Raw genomic sequence first — 19,953 nt, 5'->3', positions numbered from 1 at the left:
AGATGCAACAAATTTTAATGGATTTTAAAATTAGAATCAACTCCCCTAATAAATACGAGTAATTGTGACAATTCCTAACATCAGTGTTTTCATCTAATGCAAACAAAAACCACAAAGAGAATTTTTATTTTTATCCATGTTGAATCTTTCGTACACTACTTTTAACACTTGAATATAAATAATTGATTAAATGGCGATCTTACTCGTGTTAATTATGTAAGCATGTGTGGCTTACAGCTGTTTCGGTATTACTTGACACCATCCTCAGAGCCTATTGTATCTCGGCACTATCTCAACTTCACTGCCTGTTGTGTGGGTGGGTTCGTATAGTGAAGAGTTGTGTCAAATAGTGTGCGTGTTCTGAAATTGATCTGTGTGTTGAGAATTTGATTAGGGTGTGTTTTAATGTGTCTGTATATATCATATTGTTCTAGTGTGTTGAGTTTTTGGTTTTTGGGTTGTATGTGTAGGATTTCCATGTCTGTATTTATGTTATTGTATATGTGCTTAGCATTAGTTATGTGTTCGGCATATGTAGATGTATTATGTCCTCTGGTTATTGCTTTAATGTGTTCTTTGTATCGAGTTTCGAATGATCTGCCTGTCTGTCCAATGTAGAAACTGTTGCAACTATTGCATGTGAGTTTGTATATGCCTGTGTGGTTGTATTTATTTATTTTTTTTCTAGGTATATGTTTTAATTAGAATAGATTGATTACAATAGATCGGATTCCTTTAACAATATATAATTTTTTATAATAAAATACAAATAAATTTAATAATTAAAGGAAGAAAATTTCATCAAAATAAGAGGACTCGGGGAAGGATGCAAGAATACTTGTAGCATTACCGCGCTGAATGGCGATACCAATGCGCTGATGTAGATACTGACTGCTGCGAGGGTCCCCAGAAAGCTGCACTAAACTTCTGCCTATGGTGGAGGTGAGAGCTTTGGCTTCACTACACCATGATCCAAACGTTTCAACTGCAAAAGGGATAAAAATATAATTATCTGCAAGATGTTTACATTTATGGTGTTTACTGACAGCGGCACTTTCTGCTGCAGATCCTGGTGTCTTAGAAGTTGAAGACAGATGAGAAGGGGCCAGTGTATCCACACATGTGAAATCCCAAATTAAGGATTTGCCTACATGCCACGGGACTAGAGTCAGACCATCGGGTCTCTTGCCATCTGAACAGTTGATCCCGGAAGGTTCTAAGATGGATGGAACCCCTGAGGATGTTAATGCTCTTTTAATGATGTCATTGAGCGATGAATGACGAGAGAGACGCCCCTTACTCATGACACAACTTAAGGCATGGTGGCCATAAGAATCTACAATATTGCCACAGATACATTTATGAATGTGACAGATTTTGCAACCGAGGCATAAAGCCACAGAAACTTTAAAGGATCTGGGATCCATAAGGGTACCGATGTTAGAGGAAGGAATTGCATGAAGCCAAGATCCTGAAACATTTTGTTGGAGAGCCAAAAAACGAGCACGATCTGTATCTGAAGAAAAAGATGACTGAAGGGACTCCTTAACAAGAGATCCTCCCATCTCAATTCTTTTGAACCACTGGAAACTACGGAGGATCAGAGTTAATGGAAACCTCATCCCATCGAACTAAAGCCTCCTGCACAAAAGGGATCTGAACTGAATCACTATAAGAGGGAAAAATAGATTTGATTCGGTCCAAAACCCCGTGCGCAGAAGCTAAAAATGCCGGCGTACAAATATCACTCAATTTTCTAATACCTAACCCACCAAATTTAATAGGTAGAGAAGCCTGAATCCAACTGCAATCACTAAGAGAAATATTAAGTAAAATTTCTAAGTAATGACGCATCATATTGTCAGCTTGTCAGAGGAAAGATGGAAACAACCATATAGGAGTAGTCCACAAAAAGTAGTTAAATTTTGGAATCAATAAACAGTTCTTAAGGAGAAGGTAAGATATGTGGGGATTAAGGGGGACTAACCTGTCAAGCAAAGTTTTTAAACGAAGCAATTTCTGCTCTGCAATATCTTGAACTGCATCTAAGAAAATAGGGGTACCTAGAATGGTTAAATCAGATTTAGAAATTAGTTTAATACCAGGAGCTACAAGCTGAAAAGCAGATACAACTGTCTCGAGGTTATGAGAGCAGAAATAAAGTTCGCATTTATCTGGGTTGAGTTGTAAGCCAATTTGAGAACCAAGGGAAATTATTTTCTGAAGTTAACCATGTTGTTTGTGTGTTGAGATGTCTTTGTAGTGTGTTTTCTGTTCTGTATGCTATGTTGTATTTCTGTTTTCTGAATGAGGATGTGATCTTGTGTGTGTTTTTGTTTTCGTATGTTAGTATGATGTATTTCTTGTGTTCTTGTGTTTATGTTGTGTTTTTGTGTTTGTTGAGTTTTTGTTTTGTCTTTCTTATGATGTTGTCTATTATGTTTGGGTTGTAACCGTTTTCTTGTGCTATGTATTTGATTGTGTTCACTTCTTCATTGTAGTGTTGTTGGCTCATGGGTATGTAGAGTAATCTGTGTACCATTGTCCTGAATGCAGCATGTTTGTGTTGTGTGGAATGATTAGATGTGTTGTGTATGTGTGTGGTGCTGGTGGTGGTGATGGTGGTAGTTGGTTTTCTGAGGATGGTGTCAAGTAACACCGAAACAGCTGTAAGCCACACATGCTTACATAATTAACACGAGTAAGATCGCCATTTAATCAATTATTTTTATTTTTAATTTCTGATTGACTTTCAATATGAAACCCCACTTCTTCTTTCTACTTGTCACTGTATGTCAAGAAAGACTTACAATTTTTAAGAAATGTACTTTCTCTGGGCGTGTTTTGTCAGCTGCTACAATGGGGCACTTTTTAACAAACTCACCAGTCATATTAGGGCTTCATATTTGTTAGAATTTACTATGGAATTCGATAACTCTTACAATGTCTTCAATATTTACATTGGGAAGTTTATTTTCCCTTAATGTGTCAGCTCTTCGAACTTCATTATTCATGTCCTTCGTAAATAAAATCATGATGATAATAATTATTGTAGAATATTCATACAGAGAGCCTAAAATGCCTTCATACATTTAAATTTGTTACACGTTTGGTTATAGATTTGTATGTCACATACCTCAATGCAAAAATCATTCTAGTTCTTATGCCTTGTGAAAGCTGTAGCATGATCAACTTTCCATGATGAGCCTATCTTACACAATTCATCACTAAGCAATGGTTATTTTGATATCTACTCGTATAGGATCAAAACATTACTCTCTCTGCCGGGGAAGGTGTACAGGTGTCATACTTCAGCATAAAACTGTCGTACATTTCTCAGTTTCCTAATAAATAGGCTACATATAATTCTAGTCCTCCGCTATGTAGTAATGGTTAACATGTCTGACTGTGAAACGAATGGGCCGAGGTTCAAATCCTGGTTGAGGTTGTTTTTGGGGTTTTCACTTAACCCATTAAGACCAAATGCTGGGTAACTTTCGGCACTGGAGTCATTTCGCTGGCATTATCACCTTCATGTCATTGACGCCAGATAAACATCGCAGTTGATAAAGAATCGTAAAATAAACCTATGTACCGTATATATTATAGGTATATGTCTACTAGTAATTTTAGTTCCAATTAAGAATAATACTAATTATTGTTCACATCCACAATGACATTCAACATTGAAACAAATCACCACCCATTTCTTCATTATCAACACTGTCATCGCCATGAAATGACCACGGTGACCCTTGGTTAGAAATAACTTTGTTATATTTAAAGTCAACAGAAATTTGATCTTTGGGCGGCAGGATGGCAGATATTTTAGTATCAATCAATGTGGCGGCTGAAAACTATATCACATTAAATCATTTACAGTTGATTCAAACCCAACACCTCTATAATGACGATGCGTTTAAACTTTTTAATGCTACTACTGCAGTACTATTTCATTGATAAAAGACTCCCTTTGTCCAACAAACAAGGAAATTAATAAAATTAAACCTGTATTACTTTGATGGCAAATTATGACTTGCTTGGAAAGCATAGTTAACAAATTGATTTTCAAAACATTTCCCCCTTAAAAGCATGTTTCTTTTATATTAGTCCAGAACATACTGAATGAAGAAAACTTGTCTAAAAGAGACGAATTAACCATCAATTTTATTTTAATTATAAACGAACATTATAAGTTCCAAAATAATTTTTTTCCCTCCAGTGAAATTGTCGTACAAAATTGCGTACGACATAGAGTGCGGTCGTACATCGCACAATCGGTCAAAATAGTCGTATACATATGACTACTGCGTGTTCAGTTCAAAGTGTGTCATGGCTCGCTGTATGCCTTCATGTGGCTAGTCGATGAGCCTAGAGAATTCATTCTTCCTACATTTCCGCAAAGGCATATTACCTATGTGCCAGAGAAGTTGCCTAGCAAGTCCGGCATTCATTCTGAAGAGTACTTACCGATACGTATGGTAACGCCTGTAGTGGCAGGAATGTGAACTGTTTGGAAACACTTACTGAGGTGAGTTTTTTCCTTACTGTCGGGATATGGGGAGAGGGTTAAGACCAGGGGCGTATTTTGCGGGCTACCGGCGGTAGCCCAAGGAAATTACAAAAGAAAAAGTTTATAATATAACATAATGTAATAATTTTGTATTATTAGTTTTACCATAGTAATTAAAATTAAAGTAATTGTTAGATATATTTTGTGTAATAATAGGGTCAGCGGTAGCCAAACCCTTTAACCAGCATACGCCACTGGTTAAGACGATTACTTACGTATTAGTTGGCATTAACTTCGATGGTCAACATGGACACGGAGCATTTGATTTGTACTGTGGAATGTTGCCATACGCAACTGATGATAACAAATACCCTGCGTACGACTTGCCCGCGCAAAACACAGTTCGAAAGAGGTTATGGTAGCATACAAACTTTACAGACCACCGTCTGTTCCTACGACGTTCAAGTTATACCATACACGTCCTCAAGTTCAGATTGAAGGCCTTAACTAATAGGCAACTTCTCTGACATAAAAGCTGAAATTCGCTTCACATCGCTGACTCACAACAGTGACTCATGACACACTTTGAAATGAACACCCAGTATAGTCGTACGTATGGCAACCTTGCTTCTTGTTCCTCTACGAGTAAATTAACCATAAAATTTGTTTACATGCAACCAATAACAACACGTCATGTCATATAGTCACAATTACAAAACCATGAGCTCTAAAAATTATAGGTAAGAAACTACAATTAAGACAAGACAAATCCTAAAATTTATGATTGACGCAGTTCAAGTTGGGAAATAGTCTGTTACCGGTATGAACCCTCTATTTGCTATTAAGTAGGCTACTATCGACTAGTATTTAAAAGCTAGTACAAACCTTCATCCTGAATGGCGAAGGAGAGTAGTATTATTCGAGACAGAACAAACGTTGTTACTGTAATATTCATGAAGCACATACTGATACACATGTGAAAGAACTTGTTGCAAAACCGTGTCTAGGCTTCTTCTTTCTGACGAATTTCGTTTGATCGACGATGAATCGTGACTCAGTAGGCCTACAGCAACGGAAGCAAAACTGATAATCATAATGCACACCTGTTACAAGCATAGTTCTTGTAGGATTCATAGCTAGACATGACGCATTCAGTAATAAACATTAGTAGACCTACGATGACGTGGCTGTGATGTAAAATGGCCGTTGTTAACATTGTAAATATTCCTCTGAATAATTCAAGAATCGTACTTACAAAGTTTAAATATTGTTTTTCTACAAAGTATCACCATCATCAAAACTGCATTACGGACCATACATTTCAGCGGTTCCCTAATGACAGCCTTCCAGACATTTCGATTCAGGGACAAATAAAGAATGGGATGTCCCTCGGTGAAAGTAACAATTACGATCCTTAAGTAAAAACCACAACAACAACAATAATAATAATAATAATAATAATAATAATAATAATAATAATAATAATCATCATCATCATCGTCATCATAAATCACCACTTTGATGTTCAAAATAGGGACGAACTTCACTCACAGTCGCACATTTATTAACACTCTTCCCTTAAATACTAGTAGAGGGGACATTTCGGAACTTTGAGGAGACAAAATAGTGAACTGTGTCTTCTAAATCAATCGCTTACGAATTTCATATGCAATACTCATAAAACTTAAATTATTTAAGTCTGGTTATGCGATTACTTAACTCAACTTTTATTAATACTTCTCAATTCTTCAATACACTCTTTTAAAACTTATGCAATCAGCAGGGAATGCATTCTGTCCCAGGGCGGAGATATTTTATAGGGTTAGTTGTTCATAGACTATATTATATTGACGTGCTGTCATGTTTCGCGGGCGACACAAGTACTATTAAGCTGCATCTACAGCAGCGTTGTCAGACACAGCCTAAACAGAGTCCGTGGATATACCAGAGTAGCGCAATCACCCAGTCGGCCGCCATTGTTATTCCTTTCCAACACGCGTGGGATAGGAATATTTAAAGTAAAACTCAGATATTTTTAATTTGAAGGGCGAAAACTTCTAAAGGATCTTCTTACAGTTTAGAACATTATTGTCAGTCAACATACCAATGTATAAAAACTCCATTTAATAATTATTATAGCATAAATACGCATTTAATTAAGTGTTCAATACACTCCTTCATAAACATCACAGTTATAGGTATTACAACAACATGAACTTAATAAATTACAAGTAACAAATGAAAACAACAATATTGCAAATAAAATAACAATAATCTAAACATTTCCAACTGCATTCCTCGTGCAAACTCTCCGCTTCCGCATATAAGGGGACACTATACTGAAATTAGTTTTAAGAGTTTACAATAGCGGAATCAATAACTACCACACTTACGAAGCTAGATTCACCAAGTTTTGATCATTGGTATATCTGCTTAATAGTAACAAGTATATAAAATTTCATCCGCCTATGATAAGTGATTTGCATTTCATTAATATTTTATTGAAATATTGAACCGCTTTATATAAAAAGTCGCTTGCATCACAATTGACATTATTGACATTCACTTATATGGATCCTTACATACATGGAATCAAAGCTTACTATAGGGTTTTGCTGTAAAATTAATCAGTAAATTACTAGAATTTTTTATTATAAAATAAAAAATAAAATTAATAGCCATAAAAATTCCTACTAATTTACCCATTCACTGTACAGAAAATTCCAATAGTAATGTTTGTTCCAATATATATAAAGAATCATATAAGTGAATATCAATTAAAAATAATGTAAATTGTGGCGCAAGGGACTTTTTATATAAAGCAATACAATATTTTATTAAGTCATTAATAAAATGCAAACCACTTACCATAGACGGACAAAATTTTGTACATGTATTATTATTAACCAGATATACTAGTGATAAACATTTTGTGAATTTAGCTTCAAAAATATGGAAGTTAGTAATTTCAGTACCGGTATAGACTGATGTCCCCAAGGATACACTGATGTGAGATTTGGTAAAAAAGAATCGTTTCTTTGTTTTTATCTTTAAAAATATGTTTGTGGTCTAAAGATGCCCTTTTCATGGCCATACGACCAGTCTGTCAGCTGTTTAGAGTCACATTTTTGAAAGGCTGAGAGCTCTGACTGTTAATTTTAATGCTCCGTCCACGCCCTCCACTCTGAATTCTGCGACCATTTTGGAAATTAAGCTGCATTTCATACATTATTTATTATATTAGATTTCCTATTGATCTTCTCGACTTCTCGAAATATTTCTTCATACTGTATAATCCAACAGATGTTAGGCCTACTTCAAAGGCTGCTTTCCTTTGAAAGATATTCAGTTACAAAGGACAGCACAACTCTTGTCTAAAGGAAAATTGCAAAGAGAGAGATTCTTCTCTTTCTAACTCGTTGGCTAATAGCCATAACAACGTGTTTTCCATGCTTGGTTTTTGTTTGTGATACAAGAAATAGTTGCAAGTTCTAACAGTTCTATTATCAGCGTTATAATACCGTCTACAGTCTATAGTGATAGTGATTTGTAAATAATATTTATCTAGTATAGCATTTTCATAAGTTTACATCGATTTTTTTCAGTCGTCATCTTTATTTACTAGTGTAGGTTAGGTGTGCACAATGGTAGTGTATATAAGGGTAAGTTCTGCATATAATATGCTAGGTCTATAGGCTAAGTTTCAAAATGCCTAGAAAATAAAAAAGACGGAGACCTGATTCATTATTATCAGCCCAAACTTTGAAGTCAATTTTCTCCACTTTAATTTTCTGTAAATTTGCATTGCTATAAATGCTACTCTTTCTACAGATTTTGACTACATGCACGATTTTTTGTAAATGTTTTTGAATATGTTTTTAACAAAATTTACCATCTGGATTACACCCAACACTCATATTTTTTGTTGTTGTTTAGTCAACTGTCCGAAGACAGGTTTGAACCTCATAAATAACACCAAAAAGACATCACTCATGAGACAACTAGGCCAGGAAATAATGGGGTAGGGTGGCCAGTTTCTTTCCCCCTCCAATGCATACTTCGCCGATTAGCTACATATTCCACTAATCAGACTTCAGATGAATACAAACACAATTGTACTTCCTCTGACACATATCGTTAAGTGAGATGTACTGCCTGATTATATATATATATACATATATATATATATATACCTATAAGCCAGAATATGAATAAGAGATATTTTTAATACTAGTTGTTTTACGCTAGAGTTTATTTTTTTTCTGTTTTTTACACTTCAGTGCGTCAAATATTTTTAATTATTTTTTTAGTAAAATAAAAAGGAAAATTGTATAGTAAGTTTTGCTTCTGAAGGTCTGACACGTATCTAGACAAAAATTCTGGATAAAATGTAGTAATTTTTGAAAACCTTAATTTACACAATTTAAAATTTAAAATAAAAAACTACAAAATTTCATAGATCTACCTAGAATAGTTTAGAAAATTGAAATTTCACATCAGTCTAACCTTAATAGGGTTTCTAGTTTCTACGGTCTTTGTATTTTCCAATCGAGCCAAACAATACAATCTTGTCTCAAGAATGAATTTAGAACTTCACAAATATATTATGTCATTCTTGCAAATAGCAAATAGGATTAAATTCAGAAATTCTTGACTTGAAAGGGAGAAGATGGTAAAAATTTGACACCGATCCTAATTGGTACGTGATTTTCATTTGTTTCGTGTAGAAATATCATTGCTGAAGCAACTTAAATTCTAGATTATTTTTATAAAAATATTTTGGGGCCCAAATTTTGAAAAAATAAATATCAAAATACAGTCATTCATTAATCTCACAATGTATGCTCGCTTAGGTAGCGGATCGTTCCTTTTCATATTTATAGTCACTTCTTTCCTTTTTCCTTATTTCTTTCACCTTGTCACAGAGAAAACAAATGTGCTCTTTTTTCATTTCTCTGTGAACAGTTCTGAACACAGCAGCACTGCATTTTTTCGCATTTAAATTACATTCTTTCCCTATACAACTGTATACTGCATAGCGCGCGCTGGACTAACAATGGCGGATTTGTCGGCATTTGCCGGCTCAAACAATTGCGGTACTCTGGATATCCACGGACTCTGCAGCCTAAACGGAGCGGAGCGCTCCACTATAACTCGTTGCGAGCTCCGGTGCTTCCACAGACATAAGCAAGTTCACGCTCCGACTGGACGTCTCTAGCACCACAACCGGTTTCGGAGCTTACAACTCTGACACTACTGATCTACAGTCTACACCAGTGGACGTCAGCACTCGCTGAAATGTGCAATGGGTACGCGGTGCCGTTCCCTGTGCACCGTCGTGCAACAGGGAGAGATAGAGCATACCCGTTAGCAGCTACGAGAACACTATAGTGCACTGCGTTTTCCGCGGGTAAGAGAGGCTAGCCCCAGCGTGCTCTGTGCTGACGACCCCTGGTCTACACGGTTCGCATGCAACCTGGAAAGAATAATGATGTAATCACCTTTCAAATGCACGTTCAATTAAGACGCATGAAAATGTTGTGTCTACATTGTGCGCCGTTTTGAACGTCATCTTCATTACGTGTGCGTGTGAGTGTATGTATGTATGTATGTATGTATGTATGTATGTATGTATGTATGTATGTATGTATTAAGACCGTGTCTCAAAGCTCAAGTCCATACTAGACTAGACGGCAGTTCGGAAGGCGGTCGGCTGCTATATGCGCCGTAGCATTTCTGGCATGTGACGTCACAAGCTTGTACAGCAGAACCAATCGGAATCAGTCTGTAACAAGTACTTCCCAAGTTCGTTTGTTCACGTGTGTGTTTCAACACACTGAATAAGTAAAACTAACATTTACTGTGTGTGTAAGATAAATAAATGGAAGCAGAGACTGTAAAAAGCAAGTATTGCACAGGCAGGTGCGAAAAATATTGTTTAAGGTGTATAATTATTTTAAAAACGTTGACGAGCACAACGTTGCCGGCCATCTTGATGCTGGCTGCAACGTTGCCAACGTGCAAGAAACGACTGCAGAAGCATGTGGTGTGGGATTGAGAACCGTGCAAAAAATATTGTTAGTGAAGGAAACAGGGTTTGTTTGGTGTCATGCTTACAGTAATCAACGGCTAAGGTTATTATTATCTTTTGTAATTTAAATTCTCTCCTGTGCTATTTACATCGCACGTGCGCGTGAAGTACGATGCGGCAATATTGTACGTTGCCTTGCCCTCTCTATCTGTCTCTCTCAACGCAAACGCTAGCAGACTACCGCCTTCCGAATTGCCGTCGACTCTACACACTAGTAAGTAGCAACTAGGTGACTTGTAAACTACAAACTAGGAGCTTCGGAAATTTATGCTTGAAACATAGCCTTCTTTATAGACTATTTTTCTAAAGCCCATAACATCACGGTGCAGCACTGAATTAAAAAGGCAGTGTCCTAATGCAATTTCATTACAAGTTATATGGAAAAGATAAGGGCTTAATATATTACAATAATGTTTAAAACATTGTACCGAATGTAGGCCTACTAACAGGGGCGGCTCGTCCATAAGAGCTGCGGAGCTGCAGCACTCCCTGCTTTGACAGGAAAATAAAAATAATATTTATTTTAATTTGTAGAAGAATTGTTACAACTTTTATTGGTAAATTGCTTTATATTTCATCTGGGCGGGAATATGTACTATTATCTTATGCTTAATCTTTTTTCGCGTCGACTGTATTGGAATTGACATTGCATTCAAAGTCGTCCTGGGATCTGCAGGGTGGTCAGCTCATAGAGAGTGTGTCTTGCATGGTCACGGGGGATAGAGAGGTGAAGGGAAGCAGAGGGAAACTGCCGCTGTTTAAAACCCATATTTCGCTGCAGTGACTTGCAGAGCCAGGCAACAAGGGAAGATCTTTCCTCCCCTCCCACACCGCTATTGTAATGCTACGTCAAATGGATTCTCTATTCCCTTGAAACTTAATGACAAAATTTTTATTTTTTTTTTTTTCACATACTTATTGTTGTAGAATCTTATCGAGTTAATATAACGAAATTAATATTCTCTTTTGCCTTATTAGGCTATTACGTATATATCCAGCCTTCAGCAGAACCTAATATTTGCCTTAACTCAAAATGATTGCACGAGTAGAATCCCTTTGATATAGCACGTAAAATACGAAAGAGACTTCTTTTCCAGTTTTAGAAAATTGTTGACCATCAGTATATCTGAGTGCTGCTTTGGTGTGACGTCTTAATACCGTAACTTAACCAGTGCAAATTTGCAACCATGAGTGTGTGTGTGAATTACAGAATATTAATTTTATTTTTCTCAACTTTCCCTTGCGGGGAATATTGATGTAAAGAAGTGAACTTAAAGGGTCGACCGTTACCCGACTTAAATCTTACTTAAACTTCATCTAGCCGAAATAATTCATATATGTAAGGAAGTATAACAATGAAATTTACGCTGAGCATTTGTGGTTACGTGGATATGAACAAAAAAAATCTGTATTTTGTTTTCCTTGCCTCCTCTTCGGTGGTGATGCTGCATGGACTAGGAGTGGTATGACAGATTTAGGACATTTGCCCCTAAAAAGCAAAATGCACGAATCTTCGCAGTCTCACCTGAAAAATGTTGTTTCATTGGCTATGTTACGCAACTCATACTGCTGTGCAATTAAGTGAAACGAACAGAACAAACATTTTCAAACATAATCAAGAAGTGAGAAAAAATCGTGAAATTATTTAAAAAATATATATTGATTGTATCAAATGTTGTGGCCAATATGAACTTCCCCTTAGGGGACATGATGAAAAAACGATTCGAAGAACCCTGGTGTATTTCGTGGGTTGCTACAGTTCGTGAGTAATCTAAACGAGCCTCTCAAAAATCATTTGGAACATGCCACTGTTTAAGGTTATTCTAAGACAATTCAGAATGAACTGGTAGATTGTAAGTTGAGTGTCTGCCGATCTGAAATTCAGACTGAAATCGATGGTATTAGTTTTTCTTAGGGATTAGCAAATGGTCCCACAGACATCTCCCAACTAAGTCAGGAAGTTTTGGTTTTTCGATATGTAGTGCATTTATTTTTGTCCTATACTTATTAGTAATTGTATCAAGAAGTGAAATTTGTATGTACCGAAATCTACTGCAGCTCTCCCAATCCACAAGTTCACGAGCCGCCACTGCCTACTAACAATGTCAGTGTTCAAAGTTAACGTGTTATTCTACATTATATTTACATTATTTCACTTCAAAATCATTTTCAGATTTAATAACCCCAATTGCTGATGAGGTATCCATGTTTGTTTAGTGAACAAGTCAGCAATCAAGCAAGCATTTTCGTTTACTAGCTACTATGGACTTGATTGCTATGCACTATGTAGCTTTGGATTATAACTTCTGACCCCACATCCGGCTATTTAGTCAACAATCTAGTTCACTTCAGCTGAAAATGTAGCTTTGAGACACGGCCTAAATATCAGTCTTGCATGCATTGCTTGAATGTGTAAAGTTGAAAGAAAAGTTGAACCGTGTAGATGCACTATAGTCGCGACGCTGTTATTTCCGGCGTGACTCCGCCTCTTTGCTTATGTCTTAGGAAGTGAAGGCTCTATAAAGTCTAGGTAGGTAGTATCGTTCGCCATTTTTGTTCTTTCGTTCCCGAGCTACCATATGAGGAATCTATTTGCCACACCGTTAAACATTATCATGTCGTAGCTCCTATGATAATAAATCAAACGCACTGTAATTCAGCAAATAATTGAGCGGCAAATAACGTCTTCGTGTGCTTTCTGCGAACGCCAACGAAAGAGCCAAAATGGCGGGCGATTATATTAAGTATTTATCGAGCCATAAGAAATGAATAACGTCTTCATAAACGAATCACAAGACGCACACGTTTAAATGTAGCCGACCTGCAACGCGATTGGCTGCGGAAATTAGAGCGACGGGACTATAAAAGGTAGTCTCTCACTTACCGGAACGAATCTGTTAGCCTACGGCGCGTTCGGATTTTTATTCTTTGCATCATTTTAAATGGAGCATCGCCCACTTGGCCGTATCGCCTCTGTCAGCATGACCGGATTCCGATCAGAATTCTTGCCAGATTTCCGTACGGTCCAAGATCGAAATACAGAATGTCATGGCAAATGTATCGATTGCAAGGCCTCTAATCGCGATAATATTGAAGGTATAATGAAATGGGTGACGCGAAGCTTCATAATTAGTATGAAGAGCTTCATAATTTATGGCAATGTAATATGAAGAAAGAACATTATGGAATGAGATTGAGAAGATGCACTAAATTAATCAGATGTTCTTCATAGTTTATTTATGGAATGGAATGGAATGGAATTTAACTGAGGGGGCACGGATGGCCCAGGTGAAGTAACCAGTTTGCAGATCTAATGGTACTAATAATAGAGAAGGATTGAAGCTGGTCTCCAAGGCCGGGGGCTAGTGTTGAAGGGCTGTGAAATTTTACAGTATGTACTATATGACTCGAGAAAAGTATCCTCATTCCTTGTGTCCAAGCAGCCACTACTACAGCGGTGAATTAACCGACTCTATGTTATTTTATCAGGAATACACCCTACATACATTAGCAAAGTTTAAAAGTTCTTTTTCCGCGGCGTGTATTGTTTCTTCTCACCAGCTCATGACTTCGCCAGTTTTATTCCAGTTCTTGTATTTGAAAGTTTAACGTGCACATGTTGTTTAATAGTGTCTACGTATATATTAATTTCTTAATTAATGTATTTAGAGCAGCCGCGGCGAAAATGCGATCGTGCGCCGAGCCAGTGTGTAACCTGCAACGTGCATAGCACCCATGGAAGGAGGCGGACACCTGAAGGGGAAGTGAAACAACTGTCTGACTTTTTAACTTAATTTTATACAATACAAGGCCATAAACTAATGTTTAATACGTGTAACGAAGAAAGAAATGAACAAGAAAACATAGGACACATTATCACAACCTAAAATTAACTGTCTTCAGAATGTCTCTGTGACAGAGTTTCAAAATCAGGAATTATGTCACTTACTGCCAGTCGTAGTTGACCACGAAGGTATTTGTCTGTCAGTCATGATCTAAATTTGGTTTTTACTATTTTCCTGTTGAAAATAATTTTTCACAAACGTAAGTTGTAGCGAACATGTCTTTAAAAGAGAAAGCGATAGAACGAAGCTTTGGATATTTATTTTTGGGCAAAGATTTGAAAGGTTGAACATTTGTCAGGTCCTTACATCTAGCTTTCATTTAACATCACATTGTAAATCTGTGAGATTAAATTGAAGATCGAACCGCATTATTCGTACATCTGCTGAAAAGGATCGACGTACAGAGATGATGATGATGATGATGATGATAATAATAATAATAATAATAATAATAATAATAATAACAATAACAACAACACTTATCCTTTTAATGTTTCATCAGTAACATGTAGTAACTTATGTCGTTTTATATTATATAACCGTTTTCCTCGTAATACTCGTGAATAAATCATACATTTAATATTCTCATCATATTGGCAGCAAAAAAATGCGTCCTCCCATCCTACTTGGAACTTTCGTTGTTGTAGAGGTACATGGTTTTGAGAGAGACATTGTGACGATACGCCATTTGCAGGTCAGAGGCAAATACAAATGGAACGGAGTTTACCTCCAGTGAGGGTGAGGGTGGGGGTTGTGGAAGGTAGGAAGCAAGCTATCATTGCGAGCCACAATGAACTCGTGAGTTACATTTTCGCCACGAGTGATTTAGAGTATGCTAGTGATAACTGTACATAGTGTATTAATCCTACATCATAGTGTAGATAAATTATATGTATAATCATTATTAGTGCTATTAAACAAATACTTAGGTACCAGTATACAGAAAAGTTGATAAATATGTGCGAAATATGTATCCGGAAAATGACACGATTTGTAATTTATTAGAAATGTCGTTTTGTGTAGCCTACTTAAGTATGATGATAAAAAAGATGTTTTAAATTCTGGACGAGACAGTTCCATTTGTTCTTTGTTTTTAAAAAGTGCTAAGAAAATAGAGAAATTGTATAAAAAAACTTTAAAAAATTCTTCCAATGAAAGAAGTTTTTCTGTTTGCAAAGATTGAAAATTTCACTCGGAATGCAACATCACTAAAAGATAAGAGAATTGACTGGTGTGCAAGAAATTGGGTGAGTTCTTACGCGTGGAACCTTACCAAGGTTTAAATGTGCTACGAATAAGCTAGAAATAGTTTAGTCTTCGAAAAATAAAAGAATTTTCCTGTTTGCATGTATTCTAGAACTAGTAAAATTGTACATAGTTTACGAATAGTAGGCCTATTCATATATTGGTAAAACTGTTCATGCATTTGTAGTATGTAAACAGCACTTCACTTATTTATTTATTTATTTATTTATTTATTTATTTATTTATTTATTTATTTATTTATTTATTTTTGGCGAGCCGCTACTGGATATTATGAAAATCATAAAAGGACTCTGGCGCCTCCTGGTCTCGAAAAATAGTTATCCTGGCGCCGCACAGTGGTTCATTTTCCCAATTTCTTGGCCAAAACCTCTAGAGATGTTTGAATTAATTTGAACATAACAAAGTCGAAACAAATCGTAAAAGTAACATAATTAAGAATTAAATATCGAGTAAATTCACATAAATAGCTATAGTAAAACTTTTTGGCGTGGATGATCATTTCATTGCTTCTTAGAATATTCAAAGTTATAGTCCATTTTACCTATATATATATATATATATATATATATATATATATATATATATATATATATATAATTATATATTAAAACATGTGTACAGTACAGTACTTCTTTCACTCGCTAGCATCAAAGTCTGCGGAAATAAGGAAGTCATCTTCATCAGGGACCTGAGTGGACACATCTAGATGTGTACATGCATCTGGTGCTGACAGAAGTAATATTACATCTGCCGACAAAGGTTTCAGTTTCTTTCAATATTTTTCATGAAGTATGGTCTAACAATGCCTGCAGATCAGTTTCAGTAGACTTTTCTGTTATTTTAATGGCACTGGTATCGGGATAGTATGTCTTTTGTGCTTCTAGCACCGTCCTGTATTGCTGGAAAATGTGGGCGTTGGGCCTCGGACCTAAATTGGTTATAATGGAATTTTGTTAATTTGACTTCAACTAGAACGGACAATACTGTTGCTCTTGATAAAGGTACACAAGGCTCTGAACTTAATTTATAAGCTTTTCTGCATTTTGACGTGCTGGTTGGTATTGAAAATTGTACATCTTTTATTGCAGCAACAGTAGTATCAATCTCTCACGAAGACTTATTTGTGTGGCATATGCGAGTTCTGAAGGACCTACGTTTTGTCTTAATCCCTGTGCTTTTCGTCTTTTATAACGTTCACTACTTTACTAAATTCTAGTAATGGACGCTCGACTCTCTTTTGCGTTTCAGTAACACATATTGGAAAAGTCGTAGATTTTCAAACCATTTCTTATTCTGTGGTAGGAATCTTTCAACTGTCCTATTTGACCGTTGCCATCTGATTTTAAAATTATGTATTAAATGTTTTAACACATTCTTCAGTTCATCGGATGATGTTGCAGGGAAATCGGTTATGATTCTAATGCGTTCTCTTAAATAATCATACTTTTCTTCAAAATTAGATGATGAACATTTCTGTAGTAGTCTATAGTAAACAATTCACGTCTAGTGAGGTTTATGTGATGACTTTCATATCCTGAAAGGAATTACAGAAATAATTCAAATTTTAATAAATTGATGGACTAATATACGAGGGTGGATCGAAAAGTGACGCACAACAATTTTTTGTGGCAACGTATTTCATAGGTAAACAAAATGAAGTAATGCACAAGAAAGCTACAGGTTTTACCTATTCTTCGAGATCGGAGTCTCTCGACATATTTCTCCCATCGTGACACTATATTCAGTACACCTCGTTCATAAAACTCCGTTTTTGGGCGTATAGCCACCTGCGCACGACTGATTTCACTTCTTTATCCGAACGAAGCCTTGTCCTCCTAGAAACTTCTTTATTGGTCCGAAAAGGTGAAAGTCAGACGGTGCGAGGCCTGGACTGTAGGGTGGGTGATTGCCGCCTTAATGATGCCTCTGACATTGGGTGTTGTTGCAGCGGTCACTGGTCGGCCGGAACGTGCTTCTTCGGCGGACTTCTTCGAAGTACCTGCACCACCTGGAGATGTTGCTGTGGTCCAGACAATCAAGCGCCATACACCTCCAATATTTCCCTGTGGATTTCACTCGAATTTTTCGTCTTTCGGGGAGGGAGAGGGGAGAACGGACTGCATCTCGCTGCCCTTCATAAGTGAACGATGATAGAAAACGTACCATTTTTACTTAGTAGCTACAGCTTGTTCCGCCAGGGTGACATCCGATCGAATCATTGCTGTCTGTAACACAAGATTCAAACTATCTGCCAAATTTGAACGTCCTAACCAAAATAGTATTCCGTTAAATAATTGTTGTGTGTTACTTTCCAATCCTCCCTTGTATTAGAACGCAAAGACGCTCTGCGCATTTGAAAACTAAATTCGAGCTAGTCGGCCCAGTGGCAGTTGGGGGCGGACTTTCTTTATTGGTACATGAAAAACATCCTCATAGGTATCATTTGCAATGAGGAACTTGACAGGACCGATAACTTTTAACCTCCGTGAATTCGCCGCTTTTACATTTTCAACCACAATCAACGTGATTATATTATTTAATATCTAAATGCCGTTAGTTAATTAGGTAATTTATTAAAGCTATGTTAAAATATTCTACATACCTCCAGGAATCGAATCCATGCTTCAGCTTTTAGTTTCATAGTTATATTACTTATTTATAACACTTCACCTTTCTTTCACCACGCAAACTCAGCAACTGCATTATCCAAGAGAGATGCATTTTCAGCCATGTGTTTACAAGTACAGAACTGGAGATGGGAGATAAGATATGTGATATCTACATGCCCTGTCCTTCCTCTTCAAGAGGCAAGAAACAACCCTCCCCTTTATGTTTTAGTTTTGTAGTTTTGGTCAGGAATTCGGGGAAAATTAACCACTGTGCGCCGCACCGCCAGGGTTCACCAGACCTGAAATACGCCCCTGGTTATTACCTAGTTACTCCTCTGGTTCTATAAGTTGAGGGGACAGAAAGTGTCATACCCTCAGAAGCCAGCGCCCATGAATAATAATAATAATAATAATAATAATAATAATAATAATAATAATACTGCCTAATAATAATGAATCAAAATTTCATAGAAGAAATTAATAACTCTATCCACCGGTAGGCCTACTGTATTCTGAGTTCTAATGGTTACCACGCTCCAAAGTTCACGGTTTTAATTCCGCAATAACGTCCTATGTGCAGAGTAGCCTGAATTTTTGTCGAAATTTTGTAATGTTAGCAGTTACTATTCACTATTATTTTTGCTCCATGAATTGAGGGGAAAATGCTTTGTGGATCTCGGAGAGAACAGCGATCAGAACTTCACTCATCGACGCAGCTGCTTTGACATACAGAAGATTGCTGTACAGTTGTCAAAAGAAAAAGTGGCCGCTCTCCAGAAGCAAAGTTCCCTTCGGGTATCTTCGCTACAATTCGGAGACAGGTGATGTTACATGTTCTTGTACCACGTTGCCTGATATCTAGAGTTATAATTCAAGTATTCTTTGTGTTACTTAAGAGCGTAATGGTACCGTTCCGGCCTGTTGTGCATGAGGTCCTGTGTTCGATTACAACCTAGTGCTTTTTTATGTTCTTTTTTGTTTTGTTTTTAAGACAGAGATATAAAATATACATAATTGCTCCTTTCTCTTTTATAATTATTTTAGTAATTAACATCAGGTTCCTGAATGTATTACGCCATGACTCTATCATTATTTATTATGACATTATGGCTGCAAATGAAAAGAAAAAAATATTTTATTCTCAACAAAAATCTGTTTCGTGACATGTACAAAACAACTTACTGGCGTCTGCCTTAGAACATTAAAAAAAATAATCGTTCAAAAGACAAAACGAAAAGCCACGATTCAATATATTTAGTCTATCTTCCCCACATCTCGATCACATCTTGCAATCGAGTGGGCATGGAATCGACTAGAGTCTTTTCAAAGAGCGACTGTTCTCAGCCACTACATTCCAAGCATCTTGGACATACATAAGTGTTCTGCCCATGGGCAGGTCTTTCAATGCAAACCCAACATTCTCCAATGTTTCTTATTTTCTGCCTTCCTCTTAGTCTGCGCACATGATCCACATATCTTAATGTCGTCTATTATTTGATATCTTCTTCTGCCTCGAACTCTTCTCCCGTTCACCATTCCTTACAGTGCATCCCTCAGTAGGCAGTTTCTTCTCAACCAGTGACTCAACCAATTCCTTTTCCTCTTTCTAATCAGTTTCACCATCATTCT

At 36.6% G+C, this 19,953-nt stretch overlaps 1 long non-coding RNA gene across 1 annotated transcript in view; it reads right to left on the bottom strand.

The window, feature by feature from the left end:
• LOC138705822 (uncharacterized) overlaps positions 1-5,763 on the bottom strand; it is a 30,746-nt gene extending 24,983 nt beyond the window's left edge. The window contains exon 1 of the long non-coding RNA XR_011333821.1: positions 5,399-5,763. This is a non-coding gene — a long non-coding RNA (uncharacterized lncRNA). The remainder of the gene's footprint in view (positions 1-5,398) is intronic.
• Positions 5,764-19,953: the final 14,190 nt, after the last annotated feature.

The sequence above is a fragment of the Periplaneta americana genome, chromosome 9, assembly GCF_040183065.1.
Source record: "Periplaneta americana isolate PAMFEO1 chromosome 9, P.americana_PAMFEO1_priV1, whole genome shotgun sequence".
NCBI classification, from domain to species: Eukaryota; Metazoa; Arthropoda; class Insecta; order Blattodea; family Blattidae; genus Periplaneta; species Periplaneta americana.
Note: the sequence above shows the minus strand (reverse complement) of the source record. Positions and strands in the feature narration are given on the sequence as shown.